The 20,591-nt window shown below is 41.1% G+C and overlaps 2 long non-coding RNA genes across 2 annotated transcripts; one reads left to right on the forward strand and one right to left on the reverse strand.

Moving 5' to 3' along the window:
• Positions 1-208: 208 nt before the first annotated feature.
• Positions 209-6,410, reverse strand: LOC134760879 (uncharacterized). Its single transcript, XR_010138933.1, has 2 exons — positions 6,327-6,410; positions 209-2,561 (listed from the first exon to the last, which is right to left on the reverse strand). It is a non-coding gene; the product is annotated as an uncharacterized LOC134760879 (long non-coding RNA).
• A 3,942-nt stretch (positions 6,411-10,352) lies between these two features.
• On the forward strand, positions 10,353-19,349 carry LOC134760880 (uncharacterized). The gene is made up of 2 exons (XR_010138934.1): positions 10,353-10,438; positions 11,060-19,349. It is a non-coding gene; the product is annotated as an uncharacterized LOC134760880 (long non-coding RNA).
• Positions 19,350-20,591: the final 1,242 nt, after the last annotated feature.

Consider the following 20,591-nt stretch of genomic DNA (forward strand, 5'->3'; position numbering starts at 1 on the left):
AAATAGTCTTTTTTCTTTGCCTTCCAGTTTTACACTTTTTAAAAAACACAAAATTGGACAAGATCAAATAACTAGGTGGTAAAACACTGACTTTAAAAAATTACATCTTTAAACCCATGAGAATCATAATTCAAAGTATGGCCATTGGGGGCAACTTATAAACCTTTGACCCTTTCTTAACACTATGTGACTGATTTTTCACAAAGAAAACACAAATGCCATTAAGAAAGTGTATTTTTCCTTGACACACTCTGCGATCTTGGTTAACAGACTGAGTCTCCAAACATGTAAACAATTTATCCTGTATTATGAAAGAGCAAAGTTGTGATAGCAATATAATGAACAATAAAGTGTAGCTTCTCCCAAGAAAGAGCTAAAGATAAAGAAGTGCTGCATTCTTGAAGTCGGTTCAGTTTTACCCAAGCTTATTTTAGGTAATCAAAACCTAGAGCAATGAGCTTAGGTAAAATTTAATTAAGGAATACTGAAAGCTGGATTTATTTGTTGCATTTATCTTCATTGTGGACAACACGATTAGAAATCCCAGAATCACAGATGAAAGCATAGTTTTTCCTGAGATTCGATACTATGCTGGAACCCCACCCCCACCCCCTTGAAAACCAATATATCCCATTTCAGCCTTCATAGGTCGACTAATAAAAAAGTCTCATAATTCAGGCACACACTTTGGCCAAATTTAGCTTTATCACATCTAAAAAGAGTTCATGTATAAAACAAGTATCAGTTCAAAAATATAGATTACTTTTTAAGAAGAACCTGCAGGAAATATAAAAATAATTAAATCTGGTAGAAAGGAACTGTTACACCTGCCTGAAATTGAGGAGGTCGAGGCAGGCAGATCATTTGGGCTAAAGAGACCAGCCTGCCTAATGTACATTAGGTACAGCTGTTCTCCAGGCAGCTTGTTTTACTGTTTAGACCGAGGTACTCAACACAGATTTCCTAATTCATGTTACTAAGAGGCACCCTTAAAGTGCTTCATTTCCATAGCTTGGTACTCCAAAAAACCATCCTGGTCCCACTGCCCTGTCCTTTCAAAGAAGCATAATGGCCAGCTATTCTGGACGAAGAGAGAGATCTTTGGAGATTTTTTCTTCTAGAAGATTAAGAAATCTTTAAGACTTACAGGTTCAGACTCATTACAACAGTCTAGATTGCTTCAAAATAGGAAATGAGGCCAGGTGCAGAGGCTTACGCCTGTAATCCCACCACTTTGGGAGGCCGAAGCGGGTGGATCACGAGGTCAGGAGGTCAAGACTATCCTGGCTAACACGGTGAAACCCCATCTCTACTAAAAATACAAAAAATTAGCTGGGCATGGTGGCAGGCGCCTGTAGTGCCAGCTACTCAGGAGGCTGAGGCAGGAGAATGGCGTGAACCCAGGAGGCAGAGCTTGCAGTGAGCTGAGATCGTTCCACTGCACTCCAGCCTGGGCAACAGAGCAAGACTCCGTCTCAAAAAATATATATACATATATATATGAAATGAAGCTGAAATTAATTTTTACATTTAATTTTATATCTTAAATTTCTATAGCACTAAGATGCCAATGTTTTAATGAAAAAGAAAATAGAGTATAAAATTCAGTAGCACCTATTTATCTCAAATACAAGTACAGTGAGTATTAAACAACAATGATAATATAGGAACGAAAACAGAATTTGTAGATTTGCCCAAATTAACTGTTTCTCCAAATTTGAGGTGTATGGCAAGTTGAATGTTTGTTCTCTCTGCAATTGTTAGTTACATTATCAGCTTAACACTTTCAAACACTGCGGGAGGCATTTCTCTGTTCACACAGACTTAAGCACATATATACTGAGCTGTAAATAGTTTGCCTTCCACGTTTGGTCTCTATTGGACTGAACAAAGGGGGGCAAATGCAGGAATAAAAGACAAGAGACAAAAGAGTATATTTGGAAAAAGGGGTCGGGGGAACCTTGCCTCTAGTGGACAAGGGCCCTGGTTTACACAGCCCTCCATATTTATTAGGCAAAAGAGATAGCGAAAAAGCGGGGTTGGGGGCGGTGATTGTCAGTCAGCCGTTTGGTTCACAGCAGGCTTTGAACTACATCCTTTGAACAATAGGCGCTAATTTTCTCCGTAGATAACTTAAAGGAGCCATCAGGGAATGATGTCCCTCAGCAAACCTTTTGGTGGCAGGACAGTGTGAGTTTGCCAACATCCTGCATTCATGATAAACAGTTTGCTGTTTGATCATATAGCCTCCAGTGAAATGCTGAGCTGGTCACGTCCCACGGGCCTTCGGCTCCCTGCATATCCCTCTTTTTGTTTTGTGTATTAATTGAAAGAATGTAAGTCCAGGCTGGGCAGCTCTTATTATCCGATTGGTGGTCCGTCGAATTTTACAGAAAATGTAGCATTAGAGCTGTGTCGTGACTCTTATCGGCCCTCTCTCCATCTTTGCACTCAGGCTCAGCTGGCTCATGGCTCGTACAGGAGGGACCGGGCCGATGGTTGGCCACCATAGGTTCCTCCAGTCTCCCGTTCCATGGTCGCACGCACAGTTTGTCCATCTCCTGTAAACACACAAGCATACCATCTTCCCCATATCAGTAAATCCACCGGACCTTTCCATTGTCTTTCTTTTGGGGATTTCCATAACACTTTCAGATAAACTTTCCTCTTTTCCTCTAACGCTTGCCGGTGTCTTTTTGCTGGAGTCTTAACCATTCGTACAAGGAGTCAAAAAATTTACAGTAAATAAGGCTAAATGTAGTTTTGATTGAGGTGGTAGTTGGCCTCGTATACCCCCTTTTGTCTTCTCAACATGTGTTGTAATGTTTGATGTGCCTGCTCTATAATGCCTTGTCCTCTAGGATTATAAGGAATTCCTGTTTTATGGGTTATAGCCCAAAGCTGTAAGAAATTTTGAAAAGCATGACGAGTATAAGCGGGTCCACTATTAGTTTTTAATTGTTTAGGTATCCCCATATGAGCAAATGATGACAATGTTGCTGTACATGACCAGCTGTCTCACCTATTTGGCATATAGCATGCAACATATGAAATAAGTGTCTATAGTCACATGAACATCGCTAAGCTTGCCAAAGGTTGCTATGTGTGTAACATCCATTTGCCAAATTTCATTTGGAGCCAAACCTCGTGGGTTACAGCCTTCTACAGGTGTGGCTCCAGGGACATGCTGGCAAATAGGACAGGCTTGTATTATAGCCCTAGCTTCTCTGCGAGATAAATGGAACATGCGAGTAAGGGCGGAAGTATTTTGGTGCAGAAGTACATAAGACGCTTGAGCTTGCTGAAACACAGAACCAATTAGTTTGTCTGCTTGCTCATTACTTAGAGATAGTGGCCCAGGATGTTGTGTATGAGAGCGAATATGAGAAACATGAAAAGGAGCTGTACGAGAGCAAATAACTTATTGAAGTCTTAAAAATAAATTAAGCAGTTCTGGGTCTAGTGTACTTTTAATTGTAGCAGTTTTTATTCAACTGGCTACATTTATAACCTAAGCTGAATCACAATGTTGATAGGATCTGAAGCTGTGAGCTGTAAAACCTGAATGACTGCAATTAGCTTTAAGTGTTGAGCTGAAACCCCAGAGGTCATTATTGTTTTTGGACCTTTTTGGAATAACAAATACCGGTGGATTTTAAGGGATAACTGACTTTTCTATATGTTCTGCATTTAATTGCTCTTTTACCAACAGATGAAGTTGATCTAGCTTCTTATGTGTTAGGGGCCATTGATCTACCCACACAGGTTTGTCACTAAGCGATTCTAATGGTAAGACAGTGGGTGGAGGAGAAATATCATGACCCCCGTCAGAAATCCTGACATTCTAGCCCTTCTTTATTTGTTTTTCCAGTTACTGATATCGTGTTAGGATTTCATTGTAGAAATTTTCTTAAACCTTTTTCCCTTTGATATCCCATGTCTTTCAAGATTTTAAATCCTGGGTTATTAAAGTTTTCATTTGTATGTCTCATATCCCATGCTGTAACTCTCGACCCCATAAATTGATAGCTATATTTGCAACATAAGGCTGAAAAGTATATGACTGTCCATCCGGACCAAGACAAGATAAAATCTCAGCACTTTGTTGAACACTTTGAGCTGTTCCTACTCCCACTAGGGACGTAGAAGTTAATTGTAAGGGCCAGGATGGGGGCCAGTTGTCTTTAGATATTACTGATACATCAGCTCTCGTATTCATAAGCCCATAAAATTTCCTTTCTTTAATTTGTACACACAGGTGGGTCTATTAGAGGCAATGGGTCGAGATAGATAGATTTCCTGTATAGTTGTGCTCCCAAACCCTTTATTTCCTCGTTTCTCCTTTTGTTAAGAAGGGTGTAATTTGCAGGGAGTAAGCGATAATTGAGGAATATATTCTCCCGGTACAAAACCCCAAAGATTTTGTGACATTAAAACTATTTGAATTTCTATTTCATAATCGGAGTCAGTCACTTCTGGGACTATAGTGATGCCTTGCAAGTTAAGACGGTTTTTGCCTAAAATTAGTCCCATGTACTGTTGGTAAAGATCCCCAAATACCAGTGCGAACTTTGATAGGTTTGTCTCCAACAACTAACGTGATTTTTTCTATGGTGGGTAGATTTAATTCTGCACTTCCTGGTGTTTCTGGGGTGAGGGAATCAATGTGCCTCTGGGAACCCATCCCTGAAACGGGGTTGAGGTCTGTACTGGGAATGCCCTCATTATTTGTGGGGCCCGGGTTCAGGCCTCCATCTCACTTCCCGGCAGGGGGGTGCCATTTTGATGAAATTTTGAGCAGCACTGATTAGCCCAGTGATTTCCTTTGTTACAGCGAGGACAAAGTCCTGGCGTTTTTTCCGCTGGAGTCTGGGGGTGGGGGGGGGGGGTGCGGTGGACAGCATTGTAAGGTCCTTTCTGTCCTGAGATCTGGCAGCATTGCTTTTTAAAATGTCCAGTTTTTCCACAATTATAACATTTTCCCATTTTAGGGTTTGACCCTTGGCTTCTTTTAGATTTGTCAACTGCTAAATTAGCCATTGCTTGTGCTAACGTTGCCGAGTGATGAAGCTCAGTTCCTGCATCCTGACAAGCTCTTGAGAAAATTTCCCAAGTTTTTTGTACACCTCACCGGTGCCAGTGCACGTTTGCATTCTCAAAAGCTAGAGTTAAAGTTAGCATTTCTGCAGCCAAGGTATGAGGAATCTGATGCTTCACTGCCTCTTGTAATCTTGCAAGAAATTGCGCATAGGGTTCCTCTGACCCTTGCATGATATGTAAAAAAGATTGTACTAGGACTCCCTCTTTAGGAATTGTGGCCCAGGCTCATTTAGCGGCCTGTGCACACTGCTGATAAGCAGCGTCTGGGCATGCCATTTGACGTTCCAGGTCTGAGTAAGGGCCATTACCTAACAGCATATCCTCTGTAATGTCTCCGTGTCCAGCAACACAGTTCTGTCTAGCCTGCTTTGCACACATTTTTTGCCAATTTAAATTCCATGTCAGATATGCGCTCACAGACAAGCAAGTTCGCACCAAGTGTTTCACATCAAAGGGCAAAAGATGCATAGCACCAAACACAGATTCTGGCAATCCTAAGGTGAATGGGCTTTGTACGCCATTATTTACCACACTCACTTTTAATTCTTTTAACAACTTAAACTCTAGTGTGTGTTCATGAATAACCTGCTGTGGATTATTTAGATCAGGCCTTATAGAAATAGGAAAAGCGCAAGGTCCTAAGGGCTCTCCAGCTATGGCAGCAGAGTGTAAAATTCTTTGTATTGGGGTTTGTATTTCTGCTACTGAAGGAGGTGGTACAGATGTTTCTGCAATTGGAGGAAGTGGTATAGGCCAATTTTTATCCTCCCTCTCCTGTTTTTTATTTTCAATTGGAGCTGTGGGTGGGACAACAGATTCTTTCAGATTTTTAGACTTAGCCTGCTGTCCAGCAGAATAATAAGGAGATAATGGCAGAAGTACAGTACGAACTAAACTTCAAGTGGAGAAAACAGAAGAATCAACTTTAAGACCTTTTGGATGAGCCTGTTTTAATCCTTCTCCTGCCCTATCCCAATTTTCCACATCAAGAGTGCCTGCCTGTGGAAACCATGGGTTATGTGTAATAACCTTTTGTGGCTTCTGCAGGAGGTTAGTGTCTGCGAATTAACCTGAGCTCTAGACTGTCTCAGCAGACCTTTAAGCAACTGCACATAATGTTTTTCTTTAATAGACAAATTCTTCCCCTTGTTACCCTGATTCAGAAAACTTCCCGTTCCCAGTACTTCTTTAAAGCACTGCTCCCATTACCTCTTTAGGGCACCGACCTTATATCCACTGCTGGCAGACTTGTCCCGGGGTCCCTGTTTGCCTTGTCAAATTCAGTTCCTCTGCTCCAGCAGACATTCGTTCACGTCCTCGAAGTCCCTGTTCTGGGGCGCCACTATGCCACTGACCTATTGGACTGAACAAAGGGGGGCAAACACGGGAATAAGACAAGAGACAAAAGAGTATATTTGGAAGAAGGGGTCGGGGGTATCTTGCCTCTAGTGGACAAGGGCTCCGAGCTTTACACAACCCTCTGTATTTATTAGGCAAAAGAGATAGCAAGAAACGGGGGTGGGGGGGTGATTTTCAGGTAATTGTCCATCGGTGGTTTGGTTCATAGCAGGCTTTCGAGACTGCATCCTTTGAACAATAGGCGCTAATTTTCTCAGTAGATAACTTCAAGGAGCCCCTCAGCAAACCTTTTGGTGGCAGGGAAGTGTGAGTTTGCCCACATCCTGCATTCATGATAAACTGTTTTTTGATCATATAGCCTCCAGCAGAATGCTGAGTTGGTCACATCCCACAGGCCTTCGGCTCCCTGCAATTGTATACCTTAAATTTCTGTATCACTAAGATGCCAATGTTTTAATGAAAAAGAAAATAGAGTATAAAATTCAGTATCACCTATTTGTCTCAACTACAAGTACAGTGAGTATTAAACAACGACAATATAGTAACGAAAGCAGAACTTGTAGATTTGCCCAATTAACTCTCTTTCTCCAAATTTGAGGTGTATGACAAGTTGAATGTTTGTTCTTTCAGCAATTGTTAGTTACATTATCAGCTTAACACTTTCAAACAGTGCAGGAGGCATTTCTCCATTCACACAGACTTAAGTACATATATACTGAGCTGTAAATAGTTTGCCTTCCATGTTTGGTCTCTAAGCACTAAATAGGTAGACTTCAAATCAGTCTATGTGACCCAGTGGCCCTCTCTTCAGAGGCATCAATGCATTTGGCAAATGTCTTGAAACATGAATTGTAAATTGACATAGGTACAACCTTGATAATAAGAGTCCCAAATACGTAGTTTTTAAAATGTTAAACTTAGGGGGAAAAAATTATAATGATCATCAGCCCTATTTCCTGAAAATTCAGTTGAGGTAAACTCTGCAAGTCACAGCTCCACATTTACATACAGTTCTGACCCTCTTTTTGGCTGGGCTGTGGTCAATAGAATCTGAAGATATATCTCCAGAACCTTTCATTTGATAATCAAAAGTCAGCTCTTCTCCAGCATTTTTGGTTCTCGTGGAAAACATTGCTATTCAGGGAAGACGAGTATTGTTGTAGGAGTTATTAAGAAATTATTTTAGGCAGATAGGGAGGAAAAGGGGTCCTTGGGAAGTTTTCATTTTTTAAAGCATCTCCGGAAAAGTTTCTTGTAAAGCCCCGGCTCTTAGAGCCAGGCTGTGAACCTGACTCCTCCCAAAGTTGGTTCAGCCTATGCCCAGTGATTGGCAAGGACAGTTTGTGAGCTGGAAACAAAATGAAGTTGTTTGGGTTGGATCTCTTTCACTGTCTCAGTCACAATTTTGCAATGACAGTTTCAAAAGCTACCTATCACTCCTTTGAAAATACCTTGTGCACTGGCAGTTAAGTCATAACCTAATTATTAGGCTCGTTGGTTTCACCTGTGAGGCTACTCTTTGTAAAGTTCAAAAGCCAAAAATCTTAACTGCTTGGCGTGGCTCAAGTCAGGTAGCAAGGGATTTAAAAAAAAAATTCTTAAGGAGCGCTCAGCTTAATTAAAAGTGAATGTTCAAGTTTTAGGTATATTTAAAAGGCCTTTATGTTTTTCTTTTCTTGGATCTTGTTTTCTGGAAAAAGGTTCTTAGTCAGCTGAATTATTTTTCTCCATTTTTTTTTGTCTTGCCACTCTTAATGCATGCATGAAAGGCCCTGAGATAACTTCTGGTAGCATGGGACTCCTTGGGAAAAATAGAGGAGGTGCCACAAACCCTGTTTTGGGGAAAAACCTGTTTTCCTCATGAAACCCCAGGAATTAAAAGCAAATAGTTCCCTCTCAAAATCAAAGGCTCTGTTCTGTTTTGCATTGTGTTATCTGATGGTTTTGAGTTTTGCGGTATCTGAAATTACTCCTCATTGTAAGAGAGCTTTGGTGTATAATAACTAGGTAAAAAATACCCTGTAAGGGATGGCTAATAATAATTATAAATCAGAAAAGCATGCTCTTGGCCACCTGAAAAATAAAGAAACATCCCCACCCCACACTGGGAGATGAGACTCCCATCAGGGATGGGCTAATTACAAAATAAGCCAGTTGGCTTTGGGTTGCCTTGCAATGAAATGCATGGTAGAAGCACTACACTGTCTTCTCCCATAGTATCTATATGGTCTTTTCATAAATTAAGCATTGAAATAAAAGCATAGCAAGGAGGTCTTAAAACACTACTCTGCCTTTTAGTAAAAGGGTTATAAAAAGTTTGTAGAAATTTCACTTCATGGTCAAGTTGGTTAGGATTAGATGGAATGATCTATAAGGTTTTATTTAAACAAATTAGGGTTAACATTAACAAACTAATACAAGGGTAAAATTTGGCTTTAAACTGGATTTCCATGTCATAGTAAAGGCTAATAAAAAGTTTTTGACTTTTAAGTCATCATTTTGGCAAAATAATTTATGGCAATCTGGAAATTGTCCTTCCTAATGTTTGGCTTTTTGGATGGTTCATAGGGCCCCTGAAACATTTAAAAAAGAGATAAACAGGATTATTTGACATGTTTAGTCACATGAGATTGCCAAAATGATGTCCAATCTTCTTTAAGTTATATTTTGGTGAATAATACTAATATATGTTCAAAAATTGTATGGGATTTCTAAAATTCTAATGTCTAAGTATATACTATCAGTCATAATTAAAGGTAAAGTTATTGTAGACCATGGATATACACAAACTTCTTTGTCAGTCATGTTTTTAATTGTAACTACCCAGGAAATGTTGCCATTCGCAGACAATTGTCTTGTTTCGTTCCTTCTCAAAAGACGGTTTGTAATCAAGCTATATTAAGAACTTTAACAGGTGTTCTCAAATGCAGGTTTTTAATAGCTTTACAGGTTATAACATTGGAATAGAGAAAGAACATAGAAAACTTTTAAAGAACTGACATGTTCACAAATATCAAGCAAAACAAGAGTTAACTAAGTGAGATGCACTCAGAAAGTTAAAGCAAGCCTTTTATGTTTTGCTTGGAATACTGCTGATCCTTGTTTTGTTTTTCAGAGTCAAGGAGAAACTTATTTTAAGCTATTTATGGCCTTTAATAATTGAGTAAGGCATATTCCTATGAACAAAATTTAGAGCATGTTTATTTCTCTGCCTGGTTCCTCTGGAATTTGGAAACTATCTGTGACTAAACTTACGGCAATGTAGTTGTTTGCATCGGTGCAATAAGAATCCATTTTTCTTTGTCAGTGGGACACAATTGGAAAAACTGGTTATTTTACCAAGGCTTTAACTGAAAGGGTGTGTTTCTCTTTAAGGAATCAAGCTTGACATGCAGAGCCAATAAAAAGCCCCTTGGGGAGAACTGGCCTCATACCTTGTCTACACAGTCCCTGCACAGAGTTCCTAACCTGTGGTCAGTAAAGAATGTCACTTTCTAACAGGTCTGGAAGCTCGAGTTTATCTTGGGACCTCAAGAGGAGAGGATCACCCAGTTCACAGGTACTTGAGGATACAAACCCATTGCTGGGCTCGGCTTTAAAAGTCTTATGTGAAATTCCTTGTGAAACAGAGTTTCATCAAAGCCAATCCAAAAGGCCTATGTAGAAATAACCATTCTTGCTGCACTTTATGCAAATAATCAGGCCAAATATAAGACTACAGTTTATTCACAATTTGTTTTTACCAAAAATGAGGACTAGAGAGAAAAATGGTACTCCAAAGCTTATCATACATTTGTCATTAAGTCCTAGTCTCATTAATTGTTTTCAAGCTTTTCGCCTACATTTTAGACTAACCCTGCTTATTTCTGTGAATCTAGTAGTGATCTCCTGCAGCTTGGAAGAAAAGATAAGGGATAGAGAATGTAAAAATCTGGATCAATATACTGGTTCTGGGCAATTATCCTGCAAATTCTTCCAGGTAATAAAAGTGAGTAGGGTGCCCGTAACCCACAAGTTTCTTTGTTTAGGAAAATAAAAACAAGGAACTTCATAGACCCCCCCAAAGGGGAATTCTATATCTTGACAAGTAAAATTTTAGATAGAAATTATCTACAACACCACACTTATGGAAATTGCTGTCCTCACTCTATTATTTGCAAAAGGATTATACACAGTAGCACCTTCTAACTGAAGTATTAAACAGAGAGTTTCCATCGCTGTCGTATTTTGCTTAATTATTATCCTTATAGCAGGGATAATAGTTACTAACAAAAAGGAAGCATGAAAGTTTTACTATCACTGAGTCTGGTAGGACTTTTTATTGGGTTTAGTGATGCAGTTTTAAATGAAACATGCTGCTTTTGGATTAATACCTCTAGTAAAGGAAAATTTACAGGTACTCAAATCAAAATTATTGACAGGCTCAGGAAAAATGCCAGCTTCAGCCCTGAGTGGCTACAAACCCTCTTTAATAAATTCCAGTCTTCTTTATGGAATTGGTTAACGCCTTTATTAAGCCCTCTCTTGCTTATATGTCTTGTATTGATATTTGGACTCTGTATACACAATACTATAGCTCGAATTGTTTCTTCTCGCCTAGAAGCAATCAAACTCCAAATGGTGCTGTAAACTGAACCACACATGGACAGGCCATTCTTCCGAGGACCCTTAGATCGATCCCAGGGGGAGCCCTAGCTGCTGTTCCCCATTCAACGCCCCTTTTCAGCAGGAAGTAGCCAGAAGGAGTCGCTGCCCAAAATCCCCTAACAGCGGTTAGTGTGGCATCTCCACAGGGAGTAATGTTGTAGGAGTTACTAAGAAATTATTTTAGGCAGATAGAGAGGAAAAGGGGTCCTTGGGAAGTTTTCATTTTTTAAAGCATCTCTGGAAAAGTTTCTTGTAAAGCCCCGGCTCTTAGAGCCAGGCTGGCAACCTTTGATATGCAAATACAAGCCATTAGAAACTGGGTCCACCCAGGCCAGGTGTGATGGCTCACGCCTGTAATCCCAACACTTTGGGAGGCCTAGGCAGGTGGATCACCTGAGGTCAGGAGTTCGAGACCAGCCTGGCCAACATGGTGAAACCCCGCCTCTACTAAAAATACAGAAAACTAGCTGGGTGTGCTGGTGCGTGTCTGTAATCCCAGCTACTTGGGAGGCTGAGGCAGGAGAACCGCTCGAACCCAGGAGGCGGAGGTTGCAGTGAGCTGAGATCACGTCATTGCACTCCAGCCTGGGCGACAGCAAGACTCTGTCAAAAAAAAAAAAAAAAAAAAAAAACCAGCCAGGCATGGTAGCACGCCTGTAGTCCCAGCTACCTGGGAGGCTGAGATGGGAGGATCACTCTTGACTGGGGAAGTTGAGGCTGCAGTGAACTGAAATCGCACCACTGCACTCCAGCCTGGGTGACAGACTGAGACCCTGTCAAATAAATTATGTATGTATGTATGTATGTATGTACGTATGTATGTATGTATGTTAACCTCATCCTAAAACATCCTCACAGAACATCCAGAATAATGTTTGACCAAATATCTGGGCACCAATGGCACATTCAAGTTGACACATAAAATTAACCCTCACAATACCACACTGTACAACTTTTGGAGTGAAGCTGGAATGTCATCGCTTTTCCAAGACTAACTCAGTGTCCACAAATGATGCTTAAGTCATGAGGATCATCTCAGATTTGGATTTGGATGCCTGACAAGCCCTCACTTCAGCCTAAATGTCTGATTTGCATGGAAAATTATCAAGAGAAGCAACAATGCCCAGCAGACTATTCCAGGTCAAAATAGTCAAATTAATAATTCATAAATTATTGTATGTTTTGAAGGTATCACAAAGTTAAAGAAAAGTTGCAAGAACAGTACAGATAACTTTTTTCCTGAACCATTTGAGAGTACGTTGCAGACCTGGTGCCCCATCATTTCTGAATATTTTAGTGTGCATTTTCTACAAACAAGGACATTTTCCAGCATAACCACAATGCACCCATCAATGTCATGAAATTAATGTTGGTACATTACTACCATCTAGTCCTCAGACCCTATTCAAATTATACCAGTTATCATAATAATTTCTTATAATTTATAGCAAAATGATCCAAACCAGGAGCTTGCATTGCATTTTTATGAATTTTTAAAACAATTAAGTCTGTGTAGTGAGTGAAGCCACAGTGATAGGAAGATATAAAGGCTTTGCATCTAGAATTTGTTCTGAAAACCCTGAGATTCAAGTAGTACATTATTTCATTTACTGTTTTACACAGAGAAGCCCTCATTTGTAAGAGTTTGCCTTTCTGATTTCCACTGGAAATGATACTATCAGTATCATACTCAGAATCTAATTACATACAAGGCACTAACCTCTCACCTGTTTTCAGCTTTGTGTAAAGACAAGGGATCAAAACATCCCTCTCTGCTATTTCATACTTAAGTGTGGGAGCTGATCCAAAGGAAGAATAGTTTCAAAAGTTCGTGAGCAAAAAAATTTAAAAGGTGAAGATTTTTTCCTTGAATGATTCTCACCTGGCAGATCTATGGAAAGATTAGCTGACTCTTTGGATCCCTGAATATAGTTAATAGAAATTTGGAAGGACCATGTCAAAATTAACTAATGTGAACTGACAAAGATTTGGGGTTCAAAGCAAAAATTAAACTTTGGAAAAGTGAGCAAGTACTTAATCAGAAACAAACAAAAAAGGAAAAGTTAGATGAAAATGGTTTCTAGGTGTTGTTGCTGTTATAGTTTGAATCATAAAGAAAAGTTATTAAAAGTCTGCTGTAACAAACCATCATAGACTGGGTGACTTATAAAGAACAAAAATGTATTTCTCACAGTTCCAGAGGCTGGGAAGTCTAAGATCAGGGCGTCAGCAGATTCAGTGTCTGGTGAGGGCCCACTTTCTGGTTCATAGATGGCACCTTCTCACTGTCTCCCCACGTGATGGAAGGGACAAGGGGTCTCTCTTGGTACTCTTTTATTAAGGGCACTAATCCCATCCATGGGGCTCCACCTTCATGACCTATTCACCTCCCAAAGGCCCTACCTGCAGATACCATTGTATGGGGGATTTTATTTCAGCCTGTGAATTTGGGGGAAGAGGAACAAACATTCGTTTTGTAGCAAAAGGAGTAGAGTAACATCTGCCAATAACTGGAGGAAAGAATTGTTCTTTTAAAACTATTAAATTGTTTAACGGGATTTAAATGATTTCAGGAATGAAATGGAAATCCTGGTAATGGGTGGAAACAGGTAAATTCTCCTTTTCCACTTACCACCACCTGTCTGAACAACAATCATTGCTCATTAATAGTCAAGAATTTGAAGAGATCATGAGTAAAAAGTCTTGATCAGAAATTGTGTATAGCTGTTTCCAGCATAAAACCTTATATAAAATGCATATTCATAGAAGATGCTCAAGTATGTCATGAAAAATATGAAGTTTATTTAAATATTTATACAAATTAAAGATTTACTGTATTCTCTAACAGTGCGTATTTTCTTTTTTGTAATAACTATATGAAATAAATACAAAGTAACACGTTTTTACCAAGCCCCCTTCCCATCCTTCTCATCCCCCTCAAACTCCCTCCAAATAGAGTCAGAGAAACAGCCAGAGGGATGTCTCCACTGAGACACAGGGAGGCCTTGCACCCAGGCAGTTCAGCAGTTCCTGGGTGGGTGGCCCTTCCCATCTGAGTACCCCTCAATGTGCCTGCTCCTCCTGGGATCCTTTCTGCTCCCTTGGGCCTCTGCTTTTGGTCTGCAATGGTTGGTTATGTAGAGGGATCGGTATTGGGGTTGTCCCAAGCCAGGCTACAGGTTGAGCAGGTAGCCACATAGGCCACATAGCAGGACAGGCCCAGATGGGGACTCTGATGTCTGCAGTTAGGGGCGGCAGGAAGTAATGGATGCACAGGCGCTGACTTGGCCTGGCCTTAAGCCTTAGTCTAGGGGAAAGGTCTGGCTGTTTACCTGCCTTCCTATTTGGAGCTGATACCAGGACCAAATGGGATGCCATCGTACAAGGGCAGGGAGATGAAGGGAGGCCCTCAGAAGAGAATGAGGCCTAAATGCCAGGTAAAGGGCAGGAAGGGGCTCAATCCCAGCAGCACCTCCTGGTGGTAGTTGGGGAAATAAAATGGCCAGAGAGGAGACTGGCCCTGAAGGCATCTCCAGAGCTTGAGTCCCTCAGTAGCCAACCTGAGCTCCTAAACCCCTCTGGACTAGGTCCCCTTCTCCACTTAACCTGCCTCCTCAAGAAAGATAGGATGGGGCTGGGCACAGTGTGGCTCGCGCCTGTAATCCTACCACTTTGGGAGGCCAAGGCAGGTGGATCACCTGAGGTCAGGAGTTTGAGACCAGCCTGGCCAACATGATGAAACCCCGTCTCTACTAAAAATTTAAAAATTAGCCGGGCATGGTGGTGGGCATCTGTAATCTCGGCTACTTGAGAGGCTGAGGCAGGAGAATCACTTGAACCTGGGAGGCAGAGGTTGCAGTGAGCCAAGATTGTGCCACTGCACTCCAGCCTGGGCAACAGAGTGAGACTCGGTCTCAAAAAGAAAGAGAGAGGAAGAGAGGAAAGAAAGGAAAGAAGAAAGAAGAAAGAGAAGAAAAAAAGAAATAAAGAGAAGAAAAAGAAGAAATAGAAGAAAAGAAAAAGAGAAGAAAGAAAAAAGAAAAAGCGAGAAAGAGGAAAGAAAGAAAAGAAGAGAGGAAGAAGAGGAAGGGAGGGAGGATCTTCTGGCAGGTGCCCTGGGGGAAGGAGGATGGAGCTGGAGCATGATGTGGTGGTGGGGGCGGGTGGGTCTCTTCACCTCAGAGGACTGGGTGACCAACACTGTCTTGAAGCTGCCGTCTTTCTGGAGGCCACCACAGTCTGTGGGGGTCGCAAGTCAGGGTACCCCCAGTGACCCTGGCCCTATAAAGTATAAAGCCTTGCATTTCTCCACCTGATCTCCCTCCCATCTTACTTCCAGTGCCCCAGCCGTTCCCAGCAGGACAAGCTGGGCCCCGCTGTCTGGTTTCTAGGCCTTAGCTACTGCTGAGGTGGATTCTCCTCCCTCTCACAACCTGAGAAACCCCTACTCATCTCTCCAGACAGTTCATCACCACCTTCTCTGGGGTCTTCCCTCACCTTCTTTCAGACACAGAAAAGTGAAAATATTAGCTATGAAAAATATGTAGTTGAAAGAAAGAACACAATAGATGGGACAAATAGCAGGTTGACCACAGATGAAGAATGAATAAGTGAACGGGAAGATCAGATTGAGGACCTCTCCCAGAAAGCAGCAGGAAGGAATAAAAATATAGAAAACAATAATTTAAAAAACAAGAGAAATGGAGAAGTGTCAGCATTTTGATAATAGCCTTAGAGTATAATCATAAATAAATAAATACAAGAAAATATTTGAAGAATGGAGGTAAATATCCCAGGAATAAAGTTTGCTGAATACAAAATCAGCTTACAAAATTCTATTGTATTTCTATATAAAAACAAATACAGCTGAAAAACAAAAAATTAAATTATTTAAATAGCATTAAAAAAATCACTTACCTAGAAATCCCAGGAATAAATCTAACAGACGATGTGTAAATCCTTTCTGGAGAAAACTATAGCACTTGCAAAAGAGAGATTAAAGAAGATGACCAATTCCGGGCACGGTGGCTCACTCCTTTAATCCCAGTAATTGGGGAGGCCGAGGTGGGAGGATCACCTGAGGTCAGGAGTTTGAGACCAGCCTGGCCAACATGGTGAAACCCCGTCTCTACTAAAAATACAAAAATTAGCTGGGCGTGGTGGTGTGTACCTATAATCCCAGCTACTCGGGAGGCTGAGAGAAAAGAATCACTTGAATCCGGGAGGCAGAGGTTGCAGTGAGCCAGGATCGAGCCATTGCACTCCATCCCGGGCGACAAGAGTGAAACTTCATCTTAAAAAAAAAAAAAAAAAAAAAAAAAAAAAGACCACCCTGGGCAACATGGCGAAGCCCTATCTCTGCAAAAAAATACAAAAATTAGCCAGGTATGGTGGTGCATGCCTGTAGTCCCAACTACTTGGGAAGCTGTGGCAGGAGGATCACTTGAGCCTGGGAGGCGGAGGTTGTAGTGAGCTAAGATCGCACTATTGCACTCTAATCTACATGAGAGAGTAAGACGCTGTCTCAAAAAAAGAAAAAGAAAAAAAAAGAGTAAATAACACCTGTAATCCCAACACTTTGGGAGGCCAACGCGGAAGGATCACTTGAGCCCAGGAGTTCAACATTAGCCTGGGCAACATAGTGAGACCTTGTCTCTACAAAATTTTTTTTTTAATTAGCTGAGTGTGGTGTCACGTACCTATAGTCCCAGCTACTTGGGAGGCTGAGGTGGGATCACTTGAGCCTGGGAGGTCAAGGCTGCAGTGAGACATGATCACGCCACTGCACTCCAGCCTGGGTGACAGAGTGAGACTGTCTCAAAAAAAAAAAAAAAAAAAAAGATGTAAATAAATGGAGTGAGATACCATATTCACATGCATAAGCTGCTGAACTCAGTATTACAAGAATGCCAGCTCTCCCCAAGTAGCTCTACAGATTCAATGTGATTCCAATTAAACCCTGATGGGTGGGTTGGTTGGTTTGTTTCTTTTGGTGGAACTTGACTGATTCTAAAATGTATATATTAATAGAAATGAAAAAGGTTAAGAATAGCCACGACTCCTGAAGAAGAACTATGATGGAGGACTTGATCTCTCAGATGTTAAGGGTTTTTTAAAAAAATAAAGCTATAGTAATTAAGAGTGTAGTACTGGCAGCCGGGCACGGTGGCTCATGCCTATAATCCCAGCACTTTAGGAGGCCAAGGTAGGAGGATCACCTGAGGTCAGGAGTTCGAGACCAGCCTGGCAAACATGGTGAAACTCCGACACTACTAATCTGACTCTACTAAAAATACAAAAATTAGCCAGGTGTGATGGCAGGTGCCTGTAATCCGAGCTACTCGGGAGGCTGAGGCAGGAGAATTGCTTGAACCCGGGAGGCGGAGGTTGCAGTGAGCTGAGATTGTGCCACTGCACTCCAGCCTGGGTGACAGAGAGAGACTCCATCAAAAAAAAAGAAAAAAGAAAAGAAAAGAAAAGAAGGATGAATCCATGCTATTCGCATACTTGATTTATCAAAAAATGTGTCTCTGTAGAGCCATGGGAGCAGGGCAGTCTTTTCAACAAATGATGCTGGGACAATTGGGTGCCCAGTTAAAAAAAAAAAAACAAAACTAAAGCTAAATTGGGTATTTAGGTCACATTACATATTTTTTAAAACTCAAATAATTCCCAGGTAGATTACAGACCTAAGTGTGAAAAGCAAAGAAAGTAACAAATGGAGTATATTCTTGACATTAGAATAGTAAAATATTTCTTTTTTAAAAAATAGAGATGGGGGGGTCTTGCTACATTGCCCAGGCTGGTCTCAAACTCCTGGCCTCAAGTGATCCTCCCACCTTGGCCTCCCAAAGTCCTGGGATTACAGGCATGAGCCACCGCGCTGGGCCTGGGATGGTAAAAGATTTCTTAAACAAGACACCAAAAGTACAAACCATGAAAAGAAAGGACTGATAAAATTGACTCCATCAAAAATAATAACTTCTTCACCCAGAGACACCATAAACGGTACAAAGGAAAACCACAAAATGGGAAAATGTTTGCATCACTTAAAATCAGATTCCATATCCAGATTGTAAGATGAAGTTCTACAATTCAACAAGAGAAAGGTAATCAATAGAAAAATATGCGAAAGAGTTGAACAGTTTTACAAGAGAGTACTTGAATGGCCAGTAAAAAATATGAAAAGGTAGGCCTGGTGTGCTGGCTCATGCCTGCAATCCCAGCAACTTGGGAAGCCCAGGTGGGAGGATCAGTTGAGACCAGGAGTTGAAGACCAGCCTGGGCAACATAGTGAGACCATCTCTACAAATTTTTTTTTTTTAATATCCAGGCATGATGGTGGCATGCCTGTAGTCCCAGCTGCTTAGGAGCCTGAGGCAGGAGGACTGCTTGAGCCCAGCCCTGTAGTTCGAGGCTGCAGTGAGCTATGATCATGCCACTGCACTCCAGCCTGGGCAACAGAGCGAGACCCTGTCTCTAAAAAGAAAAAAATATTAAAGGTGCTCAACTTCATTAATTATCAGGAAAATGCCTATTTAACACACATGAGATACCATTTTACAATCCTCAGCTTGGCAAAAATTTAAAATTGACTGTTCCAAGCGTTGGGAAATATGTGGAATAATAGGACCTTTCATACTCTGCTGGTTGGAATATACATTAGTAAAACTACTTCAGAAAAGTTTGACACTAGCTAGAAAAGTTAAAGATGTGCATACCTTTTGTCCCCAATAAGTCATACACCCTACAGAAATGTATGCTTAGAGCCGGGCACGGTGGCTCATGCCCGTAATCCCAGCACTTTGGGAGGCCGAGGCGGGCAAATCACCTGAGGTCAGGAGTTCGAGACCAGCCTGGTCAACATGGTGAAACCTCGTCTCTACCAAAATACAAAAATTAGCCAGGCATGGTGGCAGGTGCCTATAGTCCCATCTACTCGGGAGGCTGAGGCAGGAGAATCGCTTTAATCTGGGAGGCAGAAGTTGCAGTCAGCCAAGATCGTGCCATCGCACTCCAGCCTGGGTGACAAGAGCAAAACTCCGTCTCAAAAAAAAAAAAAAAAAAAAAATTCAAAAATTAGCTGGGCGTGGTGATGGGCACCTAATCTCAGCTACTTGGGAGGCTGAGGCAGGAGAATGGCTTGAACCCGGGAGGCAGAGGTTGCACTGAGCCGAGATCATGCCATTGCACTCCAGCCTAGGTGACAGAGCGAGACTCCCTCTCCAAAAAAAAAAAAACAAGACACTGTCAAGAGAATGAGAAAACAAACTATAGACTGGTATAAAGTATTTGCAAAAGACACATCTGATAAAGGATCTTTAAGACACATAAATAACTCTTAAAACTCAACAATAAGAAAAGGAACATCCCAATTTAAAAACAGGCAAAAGAAGCCTGGCATGGTGGCACATGCATGTAGTCCCAGCTACTTGAGGGCTGAGGCAGGAGGATCATTTGACTGAGGAGTTGAGATGAGCCTGGGCAACACAGCAATACCCCCACCTCATAAAAAGAAAAAGGGCAAAACACCTGAACAGACACCTCACCAAAAAAGATATACAGATGGCAAATAAGCATGTTAAAAGATGCTCCACATCATATGTCATTAGGGTTTGCGAATTAATACAGGGAGATACCACCACATACCTATTAGTATGGCCAAAATCCAGGACATCGAAAATACCAAATGCTGATGAGGATGCGGAGCAACGGGAACTCTAATTCATTGCTGGTGGGAATGCAAAATGGTTCAGCCACTTTGGAAGACAGTTTGGTAGGTTCTTACAAAACTAAACATATTCTTACCTTACCATTCAGCAATCACACTCTTTTGTATTTGTCCAAGTGATTTGAAAACTTACAACTACATAAAAACCTGCAATGGATATTTATAGCCGATTTATTCACAACTGCCCAAACTTGGAAGAAACCAAGATGCCCTTCAGTAAGTAAATGGATAAAATGTGGTACATCCAGACAACAGAATGTTATTCAGCAATAAAGATAAATGAGCTATCAAGCCACCAAGAGACATGGAAGAATCTTAAATGCATATTAATAAGTGAAAGAAGGCAATCTGAAAAGGCTATATACTATATGATTCCTAAATAATAACATTCTGGAATAGGTAAAACTATGGAGACAGTAAAAAAAATCAGAGGTTGCTAGGAGTTATGGGAGGGAAGTATGAATAGGTGGAACACAGAGGATTTTTAGGGCAATGAAACTACTCTGTGTGATACTATAATGGTGGATACATGTCATTATACACTTGTCAAAGCCCATAGAGTGTACAACACCAAGAGTGAACCTTAATGTAAGCTATGTACTTGACCAATTATGTACCAATATATTGACTATAACGAATGTACCACTCTGCTGGGGATGTTGATAGTGGGGGAAGCTGTGCCTGTGTAGGAGCAGAGGGTATATGGGATACATACTTTCCACTCAATTTTGCTGTGGACCTAAAGAGTCTCACT

Source organism: Pongo abelii, chromosome X (genome assembly GCF_028885655.2).
Source record: "Pongo abelii isolate AG06213 chromosome X, NHGRI_mPonAbe1-v2.0_pri, whole genome shotgun sequence".
Lineage (NCBI taxonomy): Eukaryota > Metazoa > Chordata > Mammalia > Primates > Hominidae > Pongo > Pongo abelii.